Below are 22,288 nucleotides of genomic sequence, written 5' to 3'. Positions count from 1 at the left end.
TGCATGCTTACATTCAAAGCACACATTAATGTCATATGTAAGAAAACAGGAGGCAAAATATATTAATCACAATAGGAGCCTGAGTATGTATTTCAATGAAATTTCCCCAGAAGCTTTTATATTATTGCATGTAATTAAAGAAAAGTTACCATGTTGCCCCCAGCCAATCACTAAAATGCAATATAGCAGCATGAATCAGGCATAATAGAATGAAAGAGGTCAATCTAAGTGTTACTAAATCAACCAATACAATCCAGCCCACAGTAGGAATCCTCATAAAGATTTTATTTTGTTATTTTGTTGTTTCACAAAGGCATTAATCATGCTTTATTTTGCAGAGTGACTCAGTAGAAAGCACACTTTGCAGACTGTTGAAAGGTTTCCTTGGGAAGTTCAGAAAAGAAAGGACACCAGTTGTTTTACATTTTTCTTTCTTTCTTTTCAGAGGACTGAAAGCTCTTCAGCCCGAGAAAGACATTGTGAATGAAGTGGTTTCTAGGCTGCCAGCAGTGTCAGCCTCAGGATCTGACCTCTTGGTCTTGACATAGCTGGTGACTGACATAAGCAAACACTTGTACGCTAAGTACTAGTATTAAAATCCCATCACTAGGCAGCCAGGTCTTGTGGATAGACACAGTGCTACAAAAGATGTTACATCTGCATTTCAAAAGAGCCCTTTGTTCATTGTATAGCTTAATCGTAGCAGAAAAAAAGTTCCAAATGAGCATGACTAGCATTGATCCTGATAACGCTGTGGCTTGATCACGTTACGATTTTATATTCCTTATAGGCTGTCACTAGTCAGTAAAAAGTTGGTGACCAAATTTATTACATATGAAAAATGAAGTCATTGTGAGCAGTGAATTTGATTGTGAACATAACAAAAGTATTCTGTCTAGAAGTAATTACCAACTAGCTGTAAAATTTCTTCCACATATTTTGTATTTTTATTTACACTTTGTTTGGTTTTGTAAACAGGTTTCCTGAACAAAGGTAATTGATTTTCATTTATGATTTTTTTTCAAAGCAAAAAATATTTGTAATGAAAAATCTGTATTCAAGCTGTAAGGTAGCAATGAATGGGATGAGGAAAATGAGCTGTAGCTCACGATAGTTGCCAGCAATTAATCCCTCTAATCCAATTCTGCAAATGGTTTAACTGCTAGTGCATGCTGGACAAAGCTGCCTGCTGCACTTTCGCAGAAATCATTCATTGATGTTCAAAACCCTTTCTGTAATGGTGATTAAAATATCAGTTGTGCCATTTTTAGTGCCAATAAAACTGACCTGGCCAGAAATGGGTCAGTATCCTAATGTAGAAGGGCTACTGAATGTTAACATTGCTGCTAAGGCCCTTGTGACACACATACCAGGATACCTGAGCTCAGAGAATGCAAGGACTGGAAACATGGCTGTACAATGTACATAACCAAAAGGAGATTTCCCCTGACTTTCCCCTTGTATATCCACTCAGCAAAATTTACTGAGCTTGGAGTGATGGGGCACTGGTTAATATGAGTACAGTATTTTGATCATGCAATAGCTATGGAAGGAGTATATATATTTGTGAATTCTGAAGAAAAGGAGAGAATGTGGGAGCATGTCAGTGTGATGCCTCTATTCCACTTTCTGTATTATCTGAACCTGTCCTGGACTACAGTAGAGCCATTTATAATATAAGATTATAAATCCAGATTAAATTTTGAAATGCCTAAATCAGAGTTGGAGAACCTCAGTCCCAGGGGCCGGATGCAGCCCCTGGCTTGCCTGTATCCAGCCCTGAGGCTCAGAGTTCCCCCTCACCAATGGGAAGCCCACATTAGAACTCTAGCCTCCCAGCATCTCATCATGGGGCATCCTAGTGTGGGGCACAGAAAGTCTACTAACCTGGGCACCCTGCCCCCCAGGTTTTGGTCTGTGAGGGGAATGTGGGGTATGTCTTTCTCCTTCTCAGTCAGGGATCATGGCAGTGAGGGTTTGGTTTTTCTTTTTTGCTTCTCATTTGTGCGCGTCCCCCAACTTATTTTTCTTTGGGTTAGCAGCCCTGGACCCAAAAAAGGTTCCCCAGCTCTGGCCTAAATGTTTGCACATCTCCTTACTAGCTCTCTGCATGAGAAATTACTCTGAAAGTCTGAAACAATGGACTAGCCTTAGTGAAGGCTATTTCCTTGGCACTTAAAATGCAACTCTCACGAAGCTACACTGACAAGTGTAACTCTGGCAAAGCAGTGGTGAACACTTACCTGTAAAATGAGCTGTGTCATTTTAATTACTGCACAGTGATGGCAGCCAATCTCGGGAAAAAAGAGATGTTAACTGTTTGGCATGGCTCTGAAACTTTAGTCCTTCATACTCAAAAAGGCTACAAGATAAATGATCAGAGATCAAAATGTCTGCTGATCTCATTAGCCCTAGAGGGCACATTGTGAAGGATATGAAAGCATGACATTTCAGAAGGAGAGGCTGAACTTCCTTGTCTTCCACCCATGAAAATATCACATAATATCATGCAATGAATCTGCAGACCTTAAACCATAAGTGCATTTTCTGCTTTTTTTTAGTCTGAGGAGCTAGTTAAACTTATAGCTGCTATAGAGAATTATTGCTGTATAATTTTGGTCAATAAAAATGATCTTTCTAAATAAGATTAAGTCTGTTAGCTGGCTGCCAGTCTCGATTCCGAGTTCTACACTTTTTCCACATTATTTCTACTATTTATTGAATCACCATAGTTACATGTATTCAACATTTCACTCCCACAGGTGACAAAAACACCCAGCTCTTTAATTTTTTGGCATCTAAGGACAAAATCTGCTACTGACCCTAAACCGTAGTTTGCAGAAGCATTGCAAACAGATATTCATACTAGTGGGTTAGATCTTGCTCTAAAACTTTTAAAAGCTTCAGAGGAGTAGCCGAGTTAGTCTGTAACAGGAAAAACTTAAAAAACAACAAATAGTTAAGAAGTGCTTTAACAAAACATGCAGATGGTATCCTGACCTTTTGTGAGCACAGCCCACTTGTGCCCACGAAAGCTCATGATACCAACTACATGTTTTGTTAGTCTTTAAAGTGCTAATAAACTATTTGTTGTTTTTTAAAAACTTTTAAGTTTTTTTACCACAGCAAAAGACAAGTTTAAGAAAATAGATGTGTATATAAAAGATGAACAACTTACCTGGTGTTCCAAGATATGTCACATTTTAGTACTACTATATATTATAAAATATCCAGCAAAAGTCTTAGCTGGCTAATCATGGTTCTTATTATCTCAGTCCAAATCTCCAAGACAGTACTTTATAAGCAGCGATCCTTCGTGGAGTTTTGAATCGGAATTTAATAGGAAAGAATGTATAAAACTTTTACGTCCATTATGCCATGGTGTAGATTTTCTCAATGACTGCTTTATGTGAGACTACTGTGCATCATGAAAAGTTTTATATACTTACTAGTTGAGTTTGATATTTTATTTTTCCCCTTCCTTGTGATATATTTTCTCAATGTTCCATTCCTACCTTGGTTTCTTTTCTTAAAAATCAACATAATGTTGGGCTATATCTATCAATTTAAACAAGAAATTGAGAAACAAGTTGTGAAGACTAAATTGTGACATTCAATTACACAGATTAAAATTTTATAATTTAGCATTTCCCAGGTTATCAGTGACTAGAAGTTATGTTCAGTTCGTATTGACCTTCATGATCTTCCTAGTTCTGTAACTGTTTCACAAAAAAACAAAAAATCAAAAAGAGAAGTTATAACAAACCTCCCACACTGTTTGAAACTCACTGTTATACTGAGGTTAGAAGTGAGAGACCTTAGGGAACCTAGAATTCTGAACATGCCTGTTAGGACAGCAGCTTAATGTTGAGGCATATGTTTTTATTAACCACATAACAGGATAATGTAAAAATGGACAAGCATTTGATTCCCATCAGATCAGGTCCTACACAGTGAGGTCTGTTATAGTTACTAACTCTGACCACTTGGATGACCTCCTTTGACCCACTTAGAGTGTTTTGTAACTGTCTGTAAAACTCATAGTATCAGGAAAGACAGAAAAGAGAACCTCTTGAGGCTCAAACTTGCTAACTATAATAGTGTTCCTGAAGAGAAAAGATTTTTTTATTGAAAATTAAGGAGATTGTCTTATTATATAAGGAAACTATAAACCCTTAAAAGAGAAATCCCAAAGGAATTCATAGAACCATTCTTTGAGAAAAAATACTGCTACTAATTCTTTGCATTACTATACTGACTTTCATGGAAGTACCTTACCATGCTTCATTGACAGAGATATCTGAAATATCTTAACATAAAATAAGGAGATACTAAAATATTTGACCAACAAAATTCAAAAACACACTGTATCATGAAACTGCAGAGCTAGAATTCATATGTAACTTAACATTATCAGACTGGGTCTGAATAGAGCTTGGATGTGGCTACCTCACTACAAAAAGTATTTTTCACATTTTGGCATTCTCACTTTATCAATTCTGTCCTGATTAAATTGGTATTATTAGCATTGGTCCTCTGCATAGTAATCTGACACTCCCACCATTGCATATGTATAAATCCCTGATAAACTGAAGTTTCCTCTTCATGCATCTGATGAACTAGGCTCCAACCCACAAAAGCTTATGCCCAAATATATTTGTTAGTCTTTAAGGTTCCCAGGACTCCTCTTTGTTTTTGCTGACACAGACTAATACGGTTATCTCTCTGAAACTTGATTTTATCATGGACTAGAGACACCATGTATTTGAAGATACCATCACTGCTGCCAAAGAAATAGTAGAAAACTCAGGAGTTGAGCCTGCTCTCAAGGAAACGTATTTATGGAAAGAAGTGTTTGGTTACAAGGGTGAAGTTGAGGTGATGGGATGCTCAGAAGAAAAATGCAAGAGGGAGTTTTTTGCTTGCCCATTGTTACTGCTTGGGTGTCCATTGAAGAAATGTTTAGACAAATGAAGCATCACAAAAAGAGGGGGGAGGAGGCGATTTGTATGATCTTAATAAGCTGCTGGAACACAGAAAAACATTTCTGAATAATTGTACGGACATTCACCAGAGGCTGAGACATGGGGAATGTTTGGATGTCAGTGATAAAGGCCTCTGTGTTGAATTGGACAACATTGGCCCCTTTTTGCAACATGGCAAACAATTTTTATTCCAATTTCGCCAATTCATTCTTGATGCAGGACTGAAGGACACATTTCCTAATATGGGATCACTTTGAGGATTCTATTCATGCTTCCAATCACAGTTTGGAGTAGTGAGTGCAGCTTTTCAAAAACCTGGTTCATTAAAACATATCTTTGATCAATGATGGCTGATGTACCCCACGACTGCTTGTATTGCCGCCCCGCCCTGAATGAGGGCCCAGGTCAGTGACTGTTTTGTCACCCCACTCTGAACCAGGACCTGGGCTCCTAAATACCTAGATTGGCTTGTTAACTGACTTGAACTGGGCTGATCATGGGCCCAAGACCCAGGACAAAAAGGGGCTTGGTGGATTTAGACAGAGTGGCTGCCCGCTGACCTGGAGGGGGGAGAGCCTTTCTGTGAGCCCCGATGGTCTACAGCCAATCTTTGGACTCCCTGACGCTGTGCTTAAATATACGAGGGCAAAGGTGAGAAAAGCATCCTTTTGAACTAAAGAATGCGGGTCACCTACTGTAACATTATTTAATACTTATCCACCCAATATCAGTGCACAGTTCCATTTCTTGTTAGTACATTTCAGCAATTCTTAAAATTAAAAAGTTTCTATTAGTTTTGAAGAAACATTTTTTTTCTGTTTGTTAATATATGCCATGAATGAATACAGATTTATATATCCTAGCACATGAATTTCTTTTCTTGTATGACATTGATAAATCATGTGTACAAATCATACAAAGTCATGACATGGATTACAAAAAAAACCAACCCAAGGTATTTAAAAGTTTAAGAAAAGAGGAGGGCACCTGTTATGAATAGGCGCTGCAAAGGAGAGTCTGACTTACCTGGAGAGTGAAGAAAGGGTTAAGTAACTCTGGAAACGCATCTGAGGGATGAGGTTTTGTGCATTCTGCCAATTAAATGCAGATAAGAATTTAAAAGCTTTTTTTCTCCTCTCATCCTTGGTTTTGGGGTCAGAGCAGTTTTTCCCCAGGTAGCAGGAATGACAGACTTTCCCAGGAACAGACTTGTTGAATTCATTGAAATGTATAAAGAGGTAAAAGTTAGCTAGTCCATCAGGTTTTATTGTTTTCCTTATTTGGGGGTTTGGAAATCATGTCTGAGCTGGTTAATTGTTTTTCTCTTTTGTAACTAAGGAATTACAGTGTAGGGATTCTCCCTGAGTCTATTTCACTCCAGGGCTTTTAACACCCAGTCATTTGCTATGCTTGCAACAGTAGTCTTGTTTAATAATAAAAGTGTTTTGTTTTTGTTAACTGGTATTGGTTGATCTTTGTTCCTTAAATCTATTTCAGGGCAGGAGCAAGAGCTTTGCCTCAGGCAGGGGATTCCAAGTAATCTTTTCCATGGAAAAGGGTTTATTTTATATTTTTATTTACACTTGGTGGTGGAAGCGACAAATTCTCTCTCTTTTTGGATTTCAGGGTAACTGAGACCAGACAAGTTTGTTTCTGGGAGTTACAGAGACAGGTTCAAACAGAGTATATATTCTGCTAGTCAAACCCCATATCTATACTCAAAGTACCAGGTTGGAGAATTGAGCCCTGACAACATGGAAGATGCTCCTTCTCTGGGTCCAGGCTTGCCCTTTTCCACTTGTGCTTCCCTGTGGCATATGTCCCTGGATTTGCCTAAGGCTTATCAGATAAGATCAGAATTTTGAGTATAAAGCAAGGAGTGTGTTTATATGAGTGTGTGTGTTTGTGTAAATGTATACATGTGCATATGTGTGTAAATATATACACATACGTATATTTATTTACACTCATGCATATACACATATACAATTTTATATATATATATATATATACACACACACACACACACACACACACACACACATACATGCAATTTTAATCTTATCCTGCTTTTGTTTGCACTTATACGCAGTGTAAGTCATAAAGAAACAATCCGTCTGAGCTGTGCTGCTGTTGGGGTTCTCACGGTCTCAGAGACATTTTACCCGCACTCAGGGCTTGTCTGCACTATGGAAAAGATTGACCCCCTTGATGTCGATGTTCTAGCATTCAATTTAGCGGGTCTAGTATAGATCCCCAAATCGAATGCTGAGGGCAGCCCCCACTGGAGTCCTGTACTCCTCATTTTGTGAGGAATAAGCAAAGCTGATGGAAGCATGTGCTCCCACCTGCCTCCTGCAGTGGAGACACTGCAGTAAGTTGGCGTAAGGTAAGCCAAATCCAGCTATGAATTTTGTGTAGCTGGATAGCATACTTTAAGCCAACCTGCCTGGTCTAGTATAATTTATTTATTTATTTATTTATTTATTTATTTATTGTGATGGTGGAAATATTTAGGTTTTGTAGCCATTGACTGATTTTTAAAAGTTTCTCCCCCAGCATGTGAAGATACCCCCAGTCAAATTTCCTCATTTTTAATTAGCTCCCTTTACTACACTGAAGGACTTTACTATCAGTTTATCTTACATGGTTTTGCTAAGGAACAAATTTTGCCCTTGGATGTGCAAGTGTGGCTCCAATTAATATAAAGAAAGCTGCATGTGTGCATCCAAGGCTAGGCTTTGTCCTTAAATGTGAGATTTATCTGAAGATTAGCTTCTCTAATAGTTCTGGCTTGGGCTTCTCATATATGAATCAATTTTATTAAGGAAAGATGAACTATGCTGGAATTCTTTTAAATCCTAGTTGCTATAATATGCTGGGATGAGATTCAATTATCCTCAGAATCATATATTTAATATGTCAGATTCTGCAGTCAGTCAAACTGGTGTAAAACTGGATCACCTCCAGCAAATCCCACTATGTTATTTTGGCTTCACATCAGTGTAAACTGCTGATCTGGCAAAGCAAACTGTAAGACAGACTTTGTTGGCCATGTGGAGTCTCACTAAAGTTAATGATGATTATCTGTGTGAGTGAACTTTGCTTTGCAAGATCAGGACCTGAATTGCCATATAATTTGACTTTATATCAAGGGTCTTATAAAATAGGGATCTTTTTGAACTTTCGCTACTTATTCCAATTTATCTTATATTTCTTAAAAAGGACTTTGTTTGGACAAATCATAGTAAAATAGCATGTATGTACACTAGTTTCACTGACCTGAATTTGTGATTTTGTATTCTAATATATAAATATATATGATCAAACTGCAAGAAATAGAGGTATTGTCTCAATATTCTTCCTGATCTTATTAGCAGTAGTGCTAAAAAAAAAAAAAACAAATTTTTTAAGTTACCAGATGGCTTGCATCTAGAAAAGCATTTCATGAACATTACTGCCATCTTCCAAATAAAGATATTTCAAGTCTATTTTTTCTTCCATATGCAGATATCGTGAACTTATTTTTATTCTATTCTGGAATAGTAATGTATCATTGGCTGTGTCTACACTGGGCCACTTATTCCGGAAAAAGAGCCGCTTTTCCTGAATAAGCTGCAAGCTGTCTACACTGGCCCTTGAATTTCCGGAAAAGCAACGACACTCTACAGTACAAAATCAGCCGCTATTCCGGAAAAACTATTCTGCTCCGGCTCGGGCATAAGTCCTTATTACAGAACACTGTTCCGGAAAAGGGCCAGTGTAGACAGCCCAGTAGTCTTTTCCAAAAAAAAGCCCTGATTGCGAAAATGGCGACTGGGGCTCTTTTCTGGAAAAGCGCGTCTACATTGGCCACAGACGCTTTTCTGGAAAAAGGGCTTTTCCGGAAAAGCAGCCTGCCAATGTAGATGCTCCTTTTCCGGAAAAACTGAAAACGGAATAGTATTCCATTTTAAGCAGTTCCGGAAATTCATGCCAGTGTAGACACAGCCATTATGTATACACATACACACAAATTGTTAGGAATTTTGGGATGGTATTTTCTGTATGTCTCTTACGTCTAGACTACATGCCTCTGTCGCCAGAGGCATGTAGATTAGGCTACCAGATATAGGAAAATGAAGCAGCGATTTAAATAATCGACGCTTCATTTAAATTTACATGGCTGCCGCGCTGAGCCAACAAACAGCTGATTAGCTGTTTGTCGGCTCAGCGCGATAGTCTGGATGCGCGGGGGTCGACATCAAAGGTATTTGTCGACCACCCATGTAAACCTCATCCCAGGAGGCATACCTGGGTGGTTGACAAATACCTTTGATGTCGACCCCCGCGCGTCCAGACTATCACGCTGAGCCAACAGACAGCTGATCAGCTGTTTGTCGGCTCAGCGCGGCAGCCATGTAAATTTAAATGAAGCGGCGATTATTTAAATCGCCACTTCATTTTCCTATGTCTGGTAGCCTAATCTACATGCCTCTGGCGACAGAGGCAAGTAGTCTAGACGTACCCTTAAGTCAACGTTAAATCCAACTATGTTTTATCTCTAATTGTTCTATATCAAGTTGTTCCCGTATGCCACACATTCCTCTACAGAATAAGGGCCCACTGTGATAGAAGCTGAATTAAGAAATGTAGATACGGTCCCTTTTCTACCTAAGCAGACGTATAATATACCAAGTATAACAAACAAGGATACAACCTTATACACACAATGTTTATTTACCTTTAATATTTTCAAATGTAACTGAAAATTTCCTTATTTATATTAAAAATGTGATTATTCAGGATACAGAAGAAAATAAGACTGCCTTATCCTGTACATTATTTTTAATGTCTATTTTCTAAAGATGAATCAAAATTTAAATGTCCATATCCTCAACTCCATAGCTTCTGCTAAATGTTAGATGTGAATTATATAGCAGAGTGTGTAAATTTATATACTTAGGACTAGATTCAGCTAAACACTAAAATGGATGGTTAGATATAACCTCACAATTAAGTCCCATGAGACATTCACATTTGCTTAAATGATTTGCTGAATATGAAAGTACTTAAACACTTGCTTCAATTAAAATTTAAGCAGGTGCTTAAGTGCTTTGTTGAAAAGGGCCTTAAAGAGGGAATGCATAGGTAATGCTGTGGACTGGGAGTCTGTCTCAAGCTGATAATGGAGAATAATAAAATGAGTTTTGTATCAGAAGGTTTCCATGGTTGTGCAATGGCCAACTACCTCCTAATGGAAATTTCCCAATGCTTCTTGCTGACTTCTCCATCTCACCAGTGCCCATTTCACTAGCAGCACAAACCCCAACCCTGCACACATCTTTCTGTCCCCAAGGAACAGTCAAACATTGTCAAAACCTGGTAAAAGGCAGGAGAAAATATCTAGTGGAGAAGCAATTAGAAGAAACTGCTACAATTATGACACAAAGAACACCAGAAGAAAAAGGAAAATTGTGTTGGCATTTGCATGGCCAAATTTTCTGGGGACATGTTGCCCTTCCCATAACTAATATTCCCTCTCTTTTACATTTCTATGCGTGTAATGAATGACTGTAAGATCTCAATTTTAATGACACTTTAAGTTTCCCATTGATTTTCCCCTTCAATGTCTACCTCTTCCTCTCTCCCACTTCCACATATTCTTTCAAAAACTCTCTCATATACCTCCCTCTCTCTTTCTCTCCCCAACACTCCCTTCCTCCTTCAAACCACATGATCTCCCTCTTCCACTTTTCAATCCCTACCAAATTGTCTCAGTTTTTATATGACTTAAAACTTACACAGGGGGAAAAGGGAAGTGTAATAGCACGATACTACTCCTAAATGTAATTAAATATAAATGTCAAAATGTGTAAGAAAGATAAATAATGGGTGCCCTTGACTAAGATTATTTGTTTCTGAGAATCCTGTTCAAATATTATTATCCCTGAGATTTAACTCTCAATAAACTGTTAAAACATATAACATTTTCCAAGTTTCCCCAAAGACCCTTGGGGGAAAAATTCCAACTCCTTAATAAAGCCAGTAATATTCATCTTGTTGGCACAGATTACATTTTAATCATGTTAAATATACTCTAGAAAGTTCAGTGAGATAGTTGTGAGATTAATTATATTTAGAACAAATATATGTTTAGACCTCCCTCACTTTAGTTGATCCTTGATACTTTATTTAAATTTTATGTAAGCATTTGCATCATAAAATGAACAATTTCAGAGTTAAGGACATATCTATTTCTAGAAATGTATGAACTGGATTTTTCATTACCTTGCTCTTATACATCATTTATGCCAGTACAACCAAAGCTTATAACGATTAAGTCACAAAGATTGTACTTTATGTACAATATATATACATGACTATGCAAGATGTAAATGAGTTTCTGATGGGGTTTACAAACTCCATGCTGATCAAGACAAGGTTCATAAGATCCTCTGAACCCAAACAGCCACTGTGTTACACCATTGTAGGGAGTCAAGTCTAGAGGGAGGAGAAAAAAGAGATAAACTCCAGCTCAGTGGTAGCCAATAGAGAGATAGTAGATATCCAGAAGACCAAGACACAAGTAAAGGCAAATCATATAGGGCCAGAGTGCCTATCAGTGGTGGGTGCCTAAGGAAGAGAGCTCGCTACACCACAGTCTGTCGGGGGGGGGGGGGTATGCTGGTAGTGAGTAGACTCTTCCACAGAGTAGAGAATCAAACTTTGCATATTAGAGGCAAAGCAGGAAGCAGGTTATGTGATGTTACACCAAACCTTGACCAAAATAGGTTTAAAGAGAGTAATGAATAGTTGTTACTAATTATAATGATCACACTTTAAATGATCCAGTCAGAATATGTGGAACATTGGAGAAATTCACAAAATTGTAGAAATGAAAGACATGCAATGCTTAGATTTATTGCATAATGCGATCGACTAGGGGTTAACCATTACGGATATTTTAATATTTTCATGGCACATTTGAAACATCTTTATATAGAAAGCTGACAGATTATAATAATCTATTGAAGGCTAAAAGCCACCATCTGGAATCAATTAAAAATAATTATTTACGTAGCTGGTTTTGAAATATTAAATGATATTCAGTGGTGATAGCAACTGTCATATTATAAAAAATGGGCTTGTTGAAAAGTTCTTGGAGAGGAGAAATAATTGACAGTGATGTTATTTTAGAAGCTAGAGGACAAGTTGAAATACAATGCAGTACAGTTTACTAGACAAGCATGTAAAAACAGAGAAGGCATTTCAATTCCATTGGTCAGCACATTCCTTCCCTTAATCAAAAGATATTACTAAGACAGTTTTCAAGCACTGGTAGGTCCTCAAGCTCCTCAGAATTTGATTCCGGATAGTATGTCTACACTGAAAATATTTACTCCCAAATGAGAGTTGTGCGTGCCCTCAAAGTATTTGTACTTGCCTCGTGCTTCAGTGTTTGTGTCCCAGATGAGTGCATGAAAAATCTCATTACTGTTTTTTCATATCCAGTCATATCCAAGTTAGTGCATAGTTCACTAGTGCAGACTAAAATGTACCTCTCCCTGGTGCCTTTGTTTATTGTAGTTCAATGTTTTTTCAGTAGGATGTATAGCTCATCCCATTTGTTTACTACCAAATAATTACCCCCTGTGACTGTGCTCCTGGGGTGGACCCGATGTTCCAAGTCTTCAGCCCTGCATAATCCCGGGCGTCTTGCCCTCTCAAGTCCAACCGACCAGCTCTTACTCGGCTGGGGCGTTATTCTTTCCCTCCGACAGCTCGTTGGCTCTGGCATCCCCTCAAGACAGAGGAGAAAGGGGGGCCTGGGCCCGCCCTCACCAGTGGGCCCCAGCCTAGAGCCCTGAGGACTTGGACTACACTGCAGTCCCAGTCCGACTGATGGGATGGTTACCCTTAATGCGTCAGCCCATGGGCTTGGTTCGCCATCCTGCCCTGGGCTACTTCCTCTCTCCTCCTCATCTCCTTTCCTGTGCTCGCCACCCCTCTGCCAGGGTGCGCCCTACCGGCTCATCAATTACCTCCTGCGGAGCCTCCACGGGTGCCTCCCCCTCTCTGCTCAGGGCAGCTTCCCCTGCTTTTTCCCCTCATCCTCACTGCACAAGCGGCTTTTGAATCCCCCACCACCCCGGATGCCCGACCGGACGTCACCCTGACATCCCCAGCATACCCCTGACCCCGATGCCCTCATGACGTGAGGTCGACTTCTCCCCCCCCCGACAGCCACGCTGGCGTTCCCCAGCTGCGCCTTGGCACAGGAACACCCGGCGCATGGCTGGTACGAGCTCCCCGGCAGTGCCAACAAGACATGCACCCCTGGGGGTCAAGTGTGGGGATCTCGGTGCTCTGTCACACTCCCAAAATAAATAAGTCCTTGAAGGAGGGTGTAGTGTCATTGGAAAGTGTAAAATCAATAAGATAAATAAAAAACAAGACTCGTAGATGCTTGCCCAGCCTCCTCTCTCCAAGCCCCACTCCTCTCCACCTCTTCCCTCAATACTCCACCCTTCCTCTTCCTGCACATATTCCACCTCTGCTTTGCTCCAGCACCTGGTGCCTCCCCAGCTACTACTCCACATCCCACTCCTTCTCCTCCTCCTGCTTTCTCCCTCCACACCCTCCTCCCCATCCCCCCAGGGATGTCAAGGCCCCCGCACACATGGTGCTGGGAGACAGTTGGCCCAGTGAGACCCTCAACCGCGAGCCCTGAGCTTCCCCCTCCTGCTTCTTTCCCTTGCTTCCCCCTTCCAGCTCCCTTCTCCAAGGTTCCCCCCTCTTTTCCCACCCTCTCTCTCCCTTCTCCCACCTCCTTTTCCCAGTCTCACCAGTTTCATTCCCCCTCCCCTCCGTTTTGTTAAATAAAAAGAGTTTATATTTATGAAAATATGTGTATTTTATTTTGCACCAGAAAGGGAGTTAGGGAGGGGTAAGTGGAAGGACGTGAGGGAGGAATGAGGCACAAGCCCCCAGTGGGGCATTCCAGGGAGACTGTTAGTGCTCCTTAGGGTGGAAGCTCTCCCGCAGGGCCTCCTGGATACTGACAGCCCCCCAATGGACTTCCCGGATGGCAGCCTGCAGCAAGTGCACCAGGCTTGCAGCAACGTGTCCAAGAGAAGCACCAGAGTGCCCAGGGACATCTCTGGCTCCATGCTGCGGAATGCTGTGATGTCCTGAGTGAGGGCAACCAGAGCACGCAGAGACAAAAATGCTTTGCTGTCCCTCATTGAGGTAGACAAGCAAGTGGGGAACCCTGAGAACTGACTGTTGGGAGTGGGAAGGGGGAATTAAGCACAGACCTCAATTATGCTCAGGCAGTAGTCCCACACAGTAAGTGCTGACTTGTGCCCTGTTGGAACTGGTTCCGGCCAGCCTTAAATGCAGTTCAGAGTCCACTCAGTGTGGATGCACCATTTCGAAATAGCAAAATGCTATTTCGAAATGCATTTTGTGTGTAGACACATTATTTAGAAATATCTTATTTAGAATTAACTATTTTGAAATAGGATATTTCTAAATAATGCTGTAGTATAGACATACCCATAGAGAGCTTGTCTTGAAGTCAAGTCATCATTGACTGATATGCCCCAAAGTCAAGGAAGATGGAGTACTGGTAATATTCCCCTGAGATTTATTGTAAGCTGATACTAAAAGAAAAAATTCTGCAATGGGACCAGTAATATGACCTGCACTTAGTTCTTTCTAAAAAACACATACTTTGTTGCTTTACATAGGATAGCTAAGCAGAAGGAGGAGGAGAGAATCATGGTCAGGCATAGCACAGAGACGTGAGAAGGTGGGGGAATATTAATATGCATAGCTGGATTGTGACTGAAGAAATAGATGGGAAGGTTATTTTACTACAAGGAATAGAATCATAGAATCATAGAATAATAGGACTGGAAGGGACCTCGAGAGGTCATCGAGTCCAGCCCCCTGCCCTCAAGGCAGGACCAAGCTCCGTCTACACCATCCCTGACAGATGTCTCTCTAACCTGTTCTTAAATATCTCCAGAGAGGGAGATTCCACCACCTCCCTTGGCAATTTATTCCAAAATTTGACCACCCTGACAGTTAGGAATTTTTTCCTAATGTCCAATCTAAACCTCCCCTGCTGCACTTTAAGCCCATTACTCCTTGTCCTGTCCTCAGAAACCAAGAGGAACAAATTTTCTCCTTCCTCCTTGTGACACCCTTTTAGATATTTGAAAACCGCTATCATGTCCCCCCTTAATCTTCTTTTTTCCAAACTAAACAAGCCCAGTTCATGAAGCCTGGCTTCATAGGTCATGTTCTCTAGACCTTTAATCATTCTTGTCGCTCTTCTCTGTACCCTTTCCAATTTCTCCACATCTTTCTTGAAATGTGGCGCCCAGAACTGGACACAGTACTCCAGCTGAGGCCTAACTAGTGCAGAGTAGAGCGGCAGAATGACTTCACGAGTTTTGCTTACAACACACCTGTTGATACAACCTAGAATCATATTTGCTTTTTTTGCAACAGCATCACACTGTTGACTCATATTCAACTTGTGGTCCACTATGACCCCTAGATCCCTTTCCGCCATGCTCCTTCCTAGACAGTCGCTTCCCATCTTGTATGTATGGAACTGATTGTTCTTTCCTAAGTGGAGCACTTCGCATTTCTCTTTATTAAACCTCATCCTGTTTACCTCTGACCATTTCTCTAACTTGCTTAGGTCATTTTGAATTATGTCCCTATCTTCCAAAGAAGTTGCAACCCCACCCAGTCTGGTATCATCTGCAAACTTAATAAGCGTACTCTCTATCCTAATATCTACATCATTGATGAAGATATTGAACAGTACGGGTCCCAGAACAGACCCTTGAGGAACTCCACTTGTTATCCCTTTCCAGCAGGATTTAGCACCGTTAAAAACAACTCTCAGACTACGGTTATCCAGCCAATTATGCACCCACCTTATCGTGGCCCTATCTAAGTTATATTTGCCTAGTTTATCAATAAGAATATAATGCGAGACCATATCAAATGCCTTACTAAAGTCTAGGTATATGACATCCACCACTTCTCACTTGTCCACAAGGCTCATTATCCTATCAAAGAAAGCTATCAGATTAGTTTGGCATGACTTGTTCTTCACAAACCCATGCTGGCTATTCCCTATCACTTTATTACCTTCCAAGTGTTTGCATATGATTTCCTTAATTACCTGCTCCATTATCTTCCCTGGGACAGACGTTAAACTGACCGGTCTGTAGTTTCCTGGGTTGTTCTTATTCCCCTTTTTATAGATGGGCACAATATTTGCCCTTTTCCAGTCTTCTGGAATCTCTCCTGTCTGCCATGATTTTTCAAAAATCATAGCTAAAGGCTCAGATACCTCCTCTATCAGGAAGGAACCATGATGAGTGATACTACATGCATTGACTGGAGTAATAGGTGTGATACAGGAGTGTAGTGTGCTTATTTCTTAGGGTATGTCTACACTACAGGGCTAATTCGAACTAACTTAGATCGAATTAGTTAATTCGAACTAACGGATCCAGACTAAAAAACTAGTTTGAATTAGCGTTTTGCTAATTCGAACTAGAATGTCCACATTAAATGGACCCTGAACCGGGGTTAAGGATGGCCGGAAGCAGTGCCGTCAGGGCATCAGATGAGGACTTAGAGCATAGAGCTGCTGCCTCAGGCTAGCCGAGGGCTGTGCTTAAAGGGACCTGACCCCTACCCCGGACAGACAGTTCTCAGGGGTTCCCCACTTGCAAAGCAGTCCTGGCTTGGAGTGCCCTGAGTGCCCACACTGGGCACATCACAGCACTCAGCCATCAGACCGGCTGCACTTGCCGCAGGCTGCCATCTGTGGAGAGGGGGCAATTGGGGGGCTGCAGGAGAGCTTCCACCCCCAGAAGCCAGCAGAGCCGGCCCAGTCCTCCCCATCAGGGGCTCGTACCCCATTCCTCCCTCACCTCCTTCCACTTACCCTTCCCTAGCCCCCCTTCCTGATGTACAAAATAAAGAAAACATGTAGTCAAAAATAGAATCTCTCTTTATTGAACAAAACTCGGGGAGACTGGGAAAAGGAGGTAAGAGAGGGGAAGAGAGAGGGGAGGGCAACTAAAATGATGAGGGGTTTGGAAGAGGTCCCATGTGAAGAGAGGCTAAAGAGACTGGGACTTTTCAGTTTAGATAAGAGGAGACTGGAGGGGGGATAGGATAGAGGTCTCTAAAAGCATGAGTGGGGTGGAGAGGGTGCATCAAGAAAAGTTCTTTATTAGTTCCCATAATAGAAGGACTAGAGGACACCAAAGGAAAGGAATGGGTGGCAGGCTTCAAACTAGTAACAGAAAGTTGTTCTTCACAAAGCAAAGAGTCAACCTGTGGAACTCCTTGCTGCAGGAGGCTGTGAAGGCTAGAACTAGAACAGAGTTTAAAGAGAAGTGAGATAAAGTGATGGAGGTTGGGTCCATGGAGTGGTATTACCAGGGGGTAGGAGTGGTGTCCCTGCCCAAAGTTTGTGGAAGTCTGGAGAGGGATGGCACGAGACAAATGGCTTGGTCACTGTCTTTGGTCCATCCCCTCCAGGGTCCCTAGGGTTGGCCGCTGTCGGCAGACAGGCTACTGGGCTAGATGGACCTTTCGTCTGACCCAGTACGGCCATTGTAAGCTCAGGGTCGGGGGTCTCAGTGGACCACCTTGATTTTCATGCACACCTGCTCCTGGGTGGCCAGGCTGGCAGCTTTCCTGCCCTAGACGGCCACTTTCCTGTGCCTAGTGTGGAGGTCGTGGACGAGGTCCATGATGTCCGCACTAGACCAGGCGGGTGCCCGCCTCTTGCAGTCCTGGGAAAGCTCCCGGGATCCCCCAGCCTGGTCCCGGGAAGAGGGGGAGGGCTGGGGGGCATCTGGTGGCTGGCTCAAGCCGTGCCAGGTGCAGGGTCTGCTAGCTGGGTGCTGGCAGGCTTGCACCTGGCACGGGCATCGTAGCCAGCCCGTGCCCCTTTAAGGAGTCCGGGGCTGGGAGGGGGGCAGTAGAGTTTCCCTGGTGTTGGCCAGAGTGGCCACCAGGGAAAGCTGAGGAGAGCTAGCCTCCCACTAGTTCGAATTAAGGGGCTACACACCCCTTAATTCGAACTAGTAAGTTCGAACTAGGCTTAGTCCTCGTAGAATGAGGTTTACCTAGTTTGAACTAAGCGCTCCGCTAGTTTGATTTAAGTTCGAACTAGCGGAGCGCTAGTGTAGCGCCTATCAAAGTTAATTCGTACTAACGTCCGTTAGTTCGAATTAACTTTGCAGTGTAGACATACCCTTAGACAATGCTGCATGTGTCCAGCAGTGGCTTCTGCAGACTAGAAACAGAACTGCTTCTCTCGTCCACTGCTTTTCATAGGTAGTGTCCAGACACCCAGACAACATTCACAATACTCCTTAGGATATGTCTACTCTTGGGATGTAATCACAGCAGAATGAATGGTGGAAGAGGCTACTTATCTGAGAAGATGTCTGTAATGGGCACGTACAATACTAGCAAGTCCTTTCTGCCACTCCTGCTGCAGTGGCTATGTTCTATTTTTAGCATGCTAATTTACTAAGAGGTAGCCAATGTATGTCTCCTTGAGTAGGGAATCATACCCATAGTTTGATATGTAGACATATCCCTTGCCTGGAAGAGTAAGATCACTAGCAACTCTTCAAATATAGGAGGGCTCTGATTGTCTGGGAAGCACTGGGAAGCACTTAAGCACACCCTAGAGGTATCCCCAACCTTCGCATTCCCCTTCCAAAATTCAGTACTGACAGAGGCAGTCAATATCCCTTGATGTTATTATGAGTCCGGGAATAGATCATCTTGCTGATAATGAAGGAATACAATCATACTGTCCTGAATCTCGTCTAGTAAGAACATGGCTCTTGTTTTATTTTACCATATTGAGGCCCATTAAAAGTTGCTTCTGCCCTTGAAGAGACACTTTTTAATGAATGAAACAAAAACATGTCTTTCTGCAGTGATGCAATTCTATCCATAAATCCCCAGTGATGTGCTTTTTTTGCGTGAAGAATGTCCTGACTCATTTGTCTCTGAAGTCATTTATACTAAGTGTGATTTTTATCTTTTACTCCATATATTATCTATTTTAGGAATGTCATCCAGCTTTGTGTTTGGAAGCTTCTCTTTTGGTACTTTAATCATTTCACAGTATGATGATTTTTGTACATGCTCTTGAACGCTATATTTCTTTGATATCTGATAAGAAAATAAGACATAAGAAGTTCTCTAGCAAAGCATTTATTGAGGAGAAATCAGTTGCACAGAAATGTTGGCGATACCTAACCAGTGACCAACACAGTTGATATTCATCTTACATCAGAATTATCTAAGATGTTTTCCCTATTAGCTAGTTTTTTCTCCCTTTTAAACAAAATCTGCCTGTTTATACAATTTCAAAAGGGATCAATGTTTGATCTCTATTTGGTGAAGATAGATCATTGGTCAGTAGTATGCAGATTCTTAAGTAAGAAACTGCAGAAAAACAAGCTTCTATTGTTAGCTACAGAATTTATGAAATGATAACAGCATGATTGCAACAAATCTAATAAAGATAACATCTCTAGGTTAGAGTCAATGAAAACTCCATCTGGTTTCTGCAGTGGGGAAGCTTATGCAAGACCAAAAAAATTGATTGAAGCATGCAGGAGGAGAAGGTTTGCTCAATTTAGCTTTAGTTTCTAGATAGTGTGAGCCAGAGTTTTATTTAATTTGGCTCATTGTTATTATGAACCAAGATGAATTGATGGATAAACACAACTAGAACACATCTGTTATCTTTGCTTATGCTGTAATCACCAGCAATCTGATTAAACTTTGTAAACCAAAATGAAAGTCTGTTTTATAAGAGTGTTGGAAAACAATGATTAGATTATTTAACTACTACTTTGTCAAGAACTGGTTTATTTCCATTGCCTAATTTACTGTCACTCCCTATCTAAAATGCACTAAGATGTACTATGATCCACACATTTTACTCAAGATGAGATGGTGTGAGGCCATATTTGAATCATTGTTCATATTATGGTAAGTTTAGCAGTGTTCGCTGTTGATGACATAAAAATCTTTTTGCACTATTTTAAGCCTAAACAGGAAAAAAAAACCCTCATCAGATCCATTGTTCTCATGCAATGAATCCATTCATACTGGAATTGTAATGCAATCCCTCTGGACATGACCAGAAATCAAAGTTTTGTGAATTAGGTTCAGATGAGGAATTCACATCTGATCCACTGCCACCACAATTCTAATTAATTTAGATTTGACTTTCTGGTTTTGGCCCTCAGTTAGCAAACAATAGACGGGTTTATATATACATATACACACACCTCAACAACAGCAGGTCAAATAACCAACTGTTGATTTTGCTAAGATCTGATAGCTGAGGATAATTAGATAGAAAATAATTTAGTTACTTCAGTTACAGTGCAGAATCATCCACAAATGTAGATGTATAAACAATTTGCACTTTCCTTTCATAGCCCTGTTGTGGAGACAAGATCCACTCATACTGAACAAAGAATTAATGTTAAATAATGTATTTAATAATTCTTCAGGCAAGGAAATAAATCAGCCTGACCACTGTAAGGGGCTCTTAACAGCTGTGGGAATGGCAAACCATTCCACGAACTGTATGTAGAGGCCAGTAAGTCTCTGTAGAGAATAAACACGAAAGAGCAACTTAACATTAAATACAAATACATAAGTCAGGTCTTCACTAGGTTTAAATCAGCATAACTCCATGGAGCAATGGCAATTCTCACCAGCTGAGGATCTAGTCTATATACAAATTAATACAGGCAGTCCCCGGGTTACGTACAAGATAGGGACTGTAGGTTTGTTCTTAAGTTGAATCTGTATGTAAGTTGGAACTGGCGTCCAGATTCAGCCGCTGCTGAAACTGATCAGCGGCTGATTCCAGGAAGCCCCGGGACAGGGGCTTCCTGTAGTCAGCCACTGGTCAGTTTCAGCAGCAGCTGACTTGGGGACGCCTGGGGCAGAGCAACTGGGGTGCTGCCGGGTTGGTCCAGTAGTGCCAAGAAGCGGTCCTGCGGGACCAACCGGCAGCGCCCCACCTGCTCTACCACAGGCCCGGGGGCTTTGCTCCACGTCTCCCTGGTCTGCTGGGGGGGGGGGGCACTAGCTGCGCCCCCCCCCCCCAGCAGACCAGGGACACGGGGAGCAAAGCCGCAGCGGTGGCGGGACCCCTCCGCCTCCCCAGCTTTGCTCCAGGTGTCCGTGGTCTGCTAGAGACGGTCCCCAGCAGACCAGAGGCACCAGGAGCAAAGCGGCAGCGGCGGCGGGGTGCTGCGCTTCTGAGGCTTTGCTCTGGGTGTCCCTGGTCTGCTGAAGACGGTCCCCAGAAGACCAGAGGCACCCGGAGCAGCTTTTCTTGCCCTGGAGGTCGAGGTGGTGGGACCGCTGCGCTCTGGGCGGTCCCGCTGCCTGCGAGCTCCGGGGCGAGAAAGCCCCGTTCGTAACTCAGGGACTGCCTGTACCATAAAATAAGGCTAAATGTATAACAAAATTTGAGAATTTAAACTTTATGATGGAAAGGAAAATAAACACAAGGACACATATACCTCTTCCATAATTTTTCCTCAAAACTTGCTAACAGCCAGGTTAATTATAGTCATAACAGAATATTGCCACATTGCTAAAACTGAAAGACAGCTGGCACCAGGAGGCCAAACAAAAACAGGCTCATGCTACAAAATTCAGAAGACACAGCAGTTCTTGAATGGTAAAACATCTTCAGGAGAGCTTTTAATTGGCAGGGCTCCATAAGCCCAGACAAATCAATTGTTATGAAAAAAGTTTAGTCTGCATAGAATGAATTGGCTTAGTCCACCCCATTCTGTGAATAATATGTCATACATAGCTCAGACATTGAGACTGCACTTGTGTTAGATTCACAAAGGCATCTAGCACTGTCCTGCCTGTCTTTTAAGCTTCAAAATTTACTGGGATTTACAAATCCTGATTTAGACTCTGAGGCTTCCTGTGTAATGAATACAGGGAGGCAGGCACTTCACAAAAGCCAGCAAGTGTAGCAGCTTCCTGCTGAAACTGCCAATGGGAAATGCCAAAGTGAGGCGTGTGTGCTAAGACCTTTTGGACTTAAGCCCTGAACCCCTTTTGCAGATAGATATCTAAATTTGGGCTGGAGGGAAGTGATACCCTCTGTTTGAGATTCTCAGCTGCAAACATTTTCTTGGAGGTAGGTGTCTATTCCATTTTTTTGCAAAAAGCTGGAGGTCCTTCACAACTTCTGA

The sequence above is a fragment of the Pelodiscus sinensis genome, chromosome 1, assembly GCF_049634645.1.
Source record: "Pelodiscus sinensis isolate JC-2024 chromosome 1, ASM4963464v1, whole genome shotgun sequence".
NCBI lineage: Eukaryota > Metazoa > Chordata > Testudines > Trionychidae > Pelodiscus > Pelodiscus sinensis.
This window is presented reverse-complemented; position numbering follows the sequence as displayed.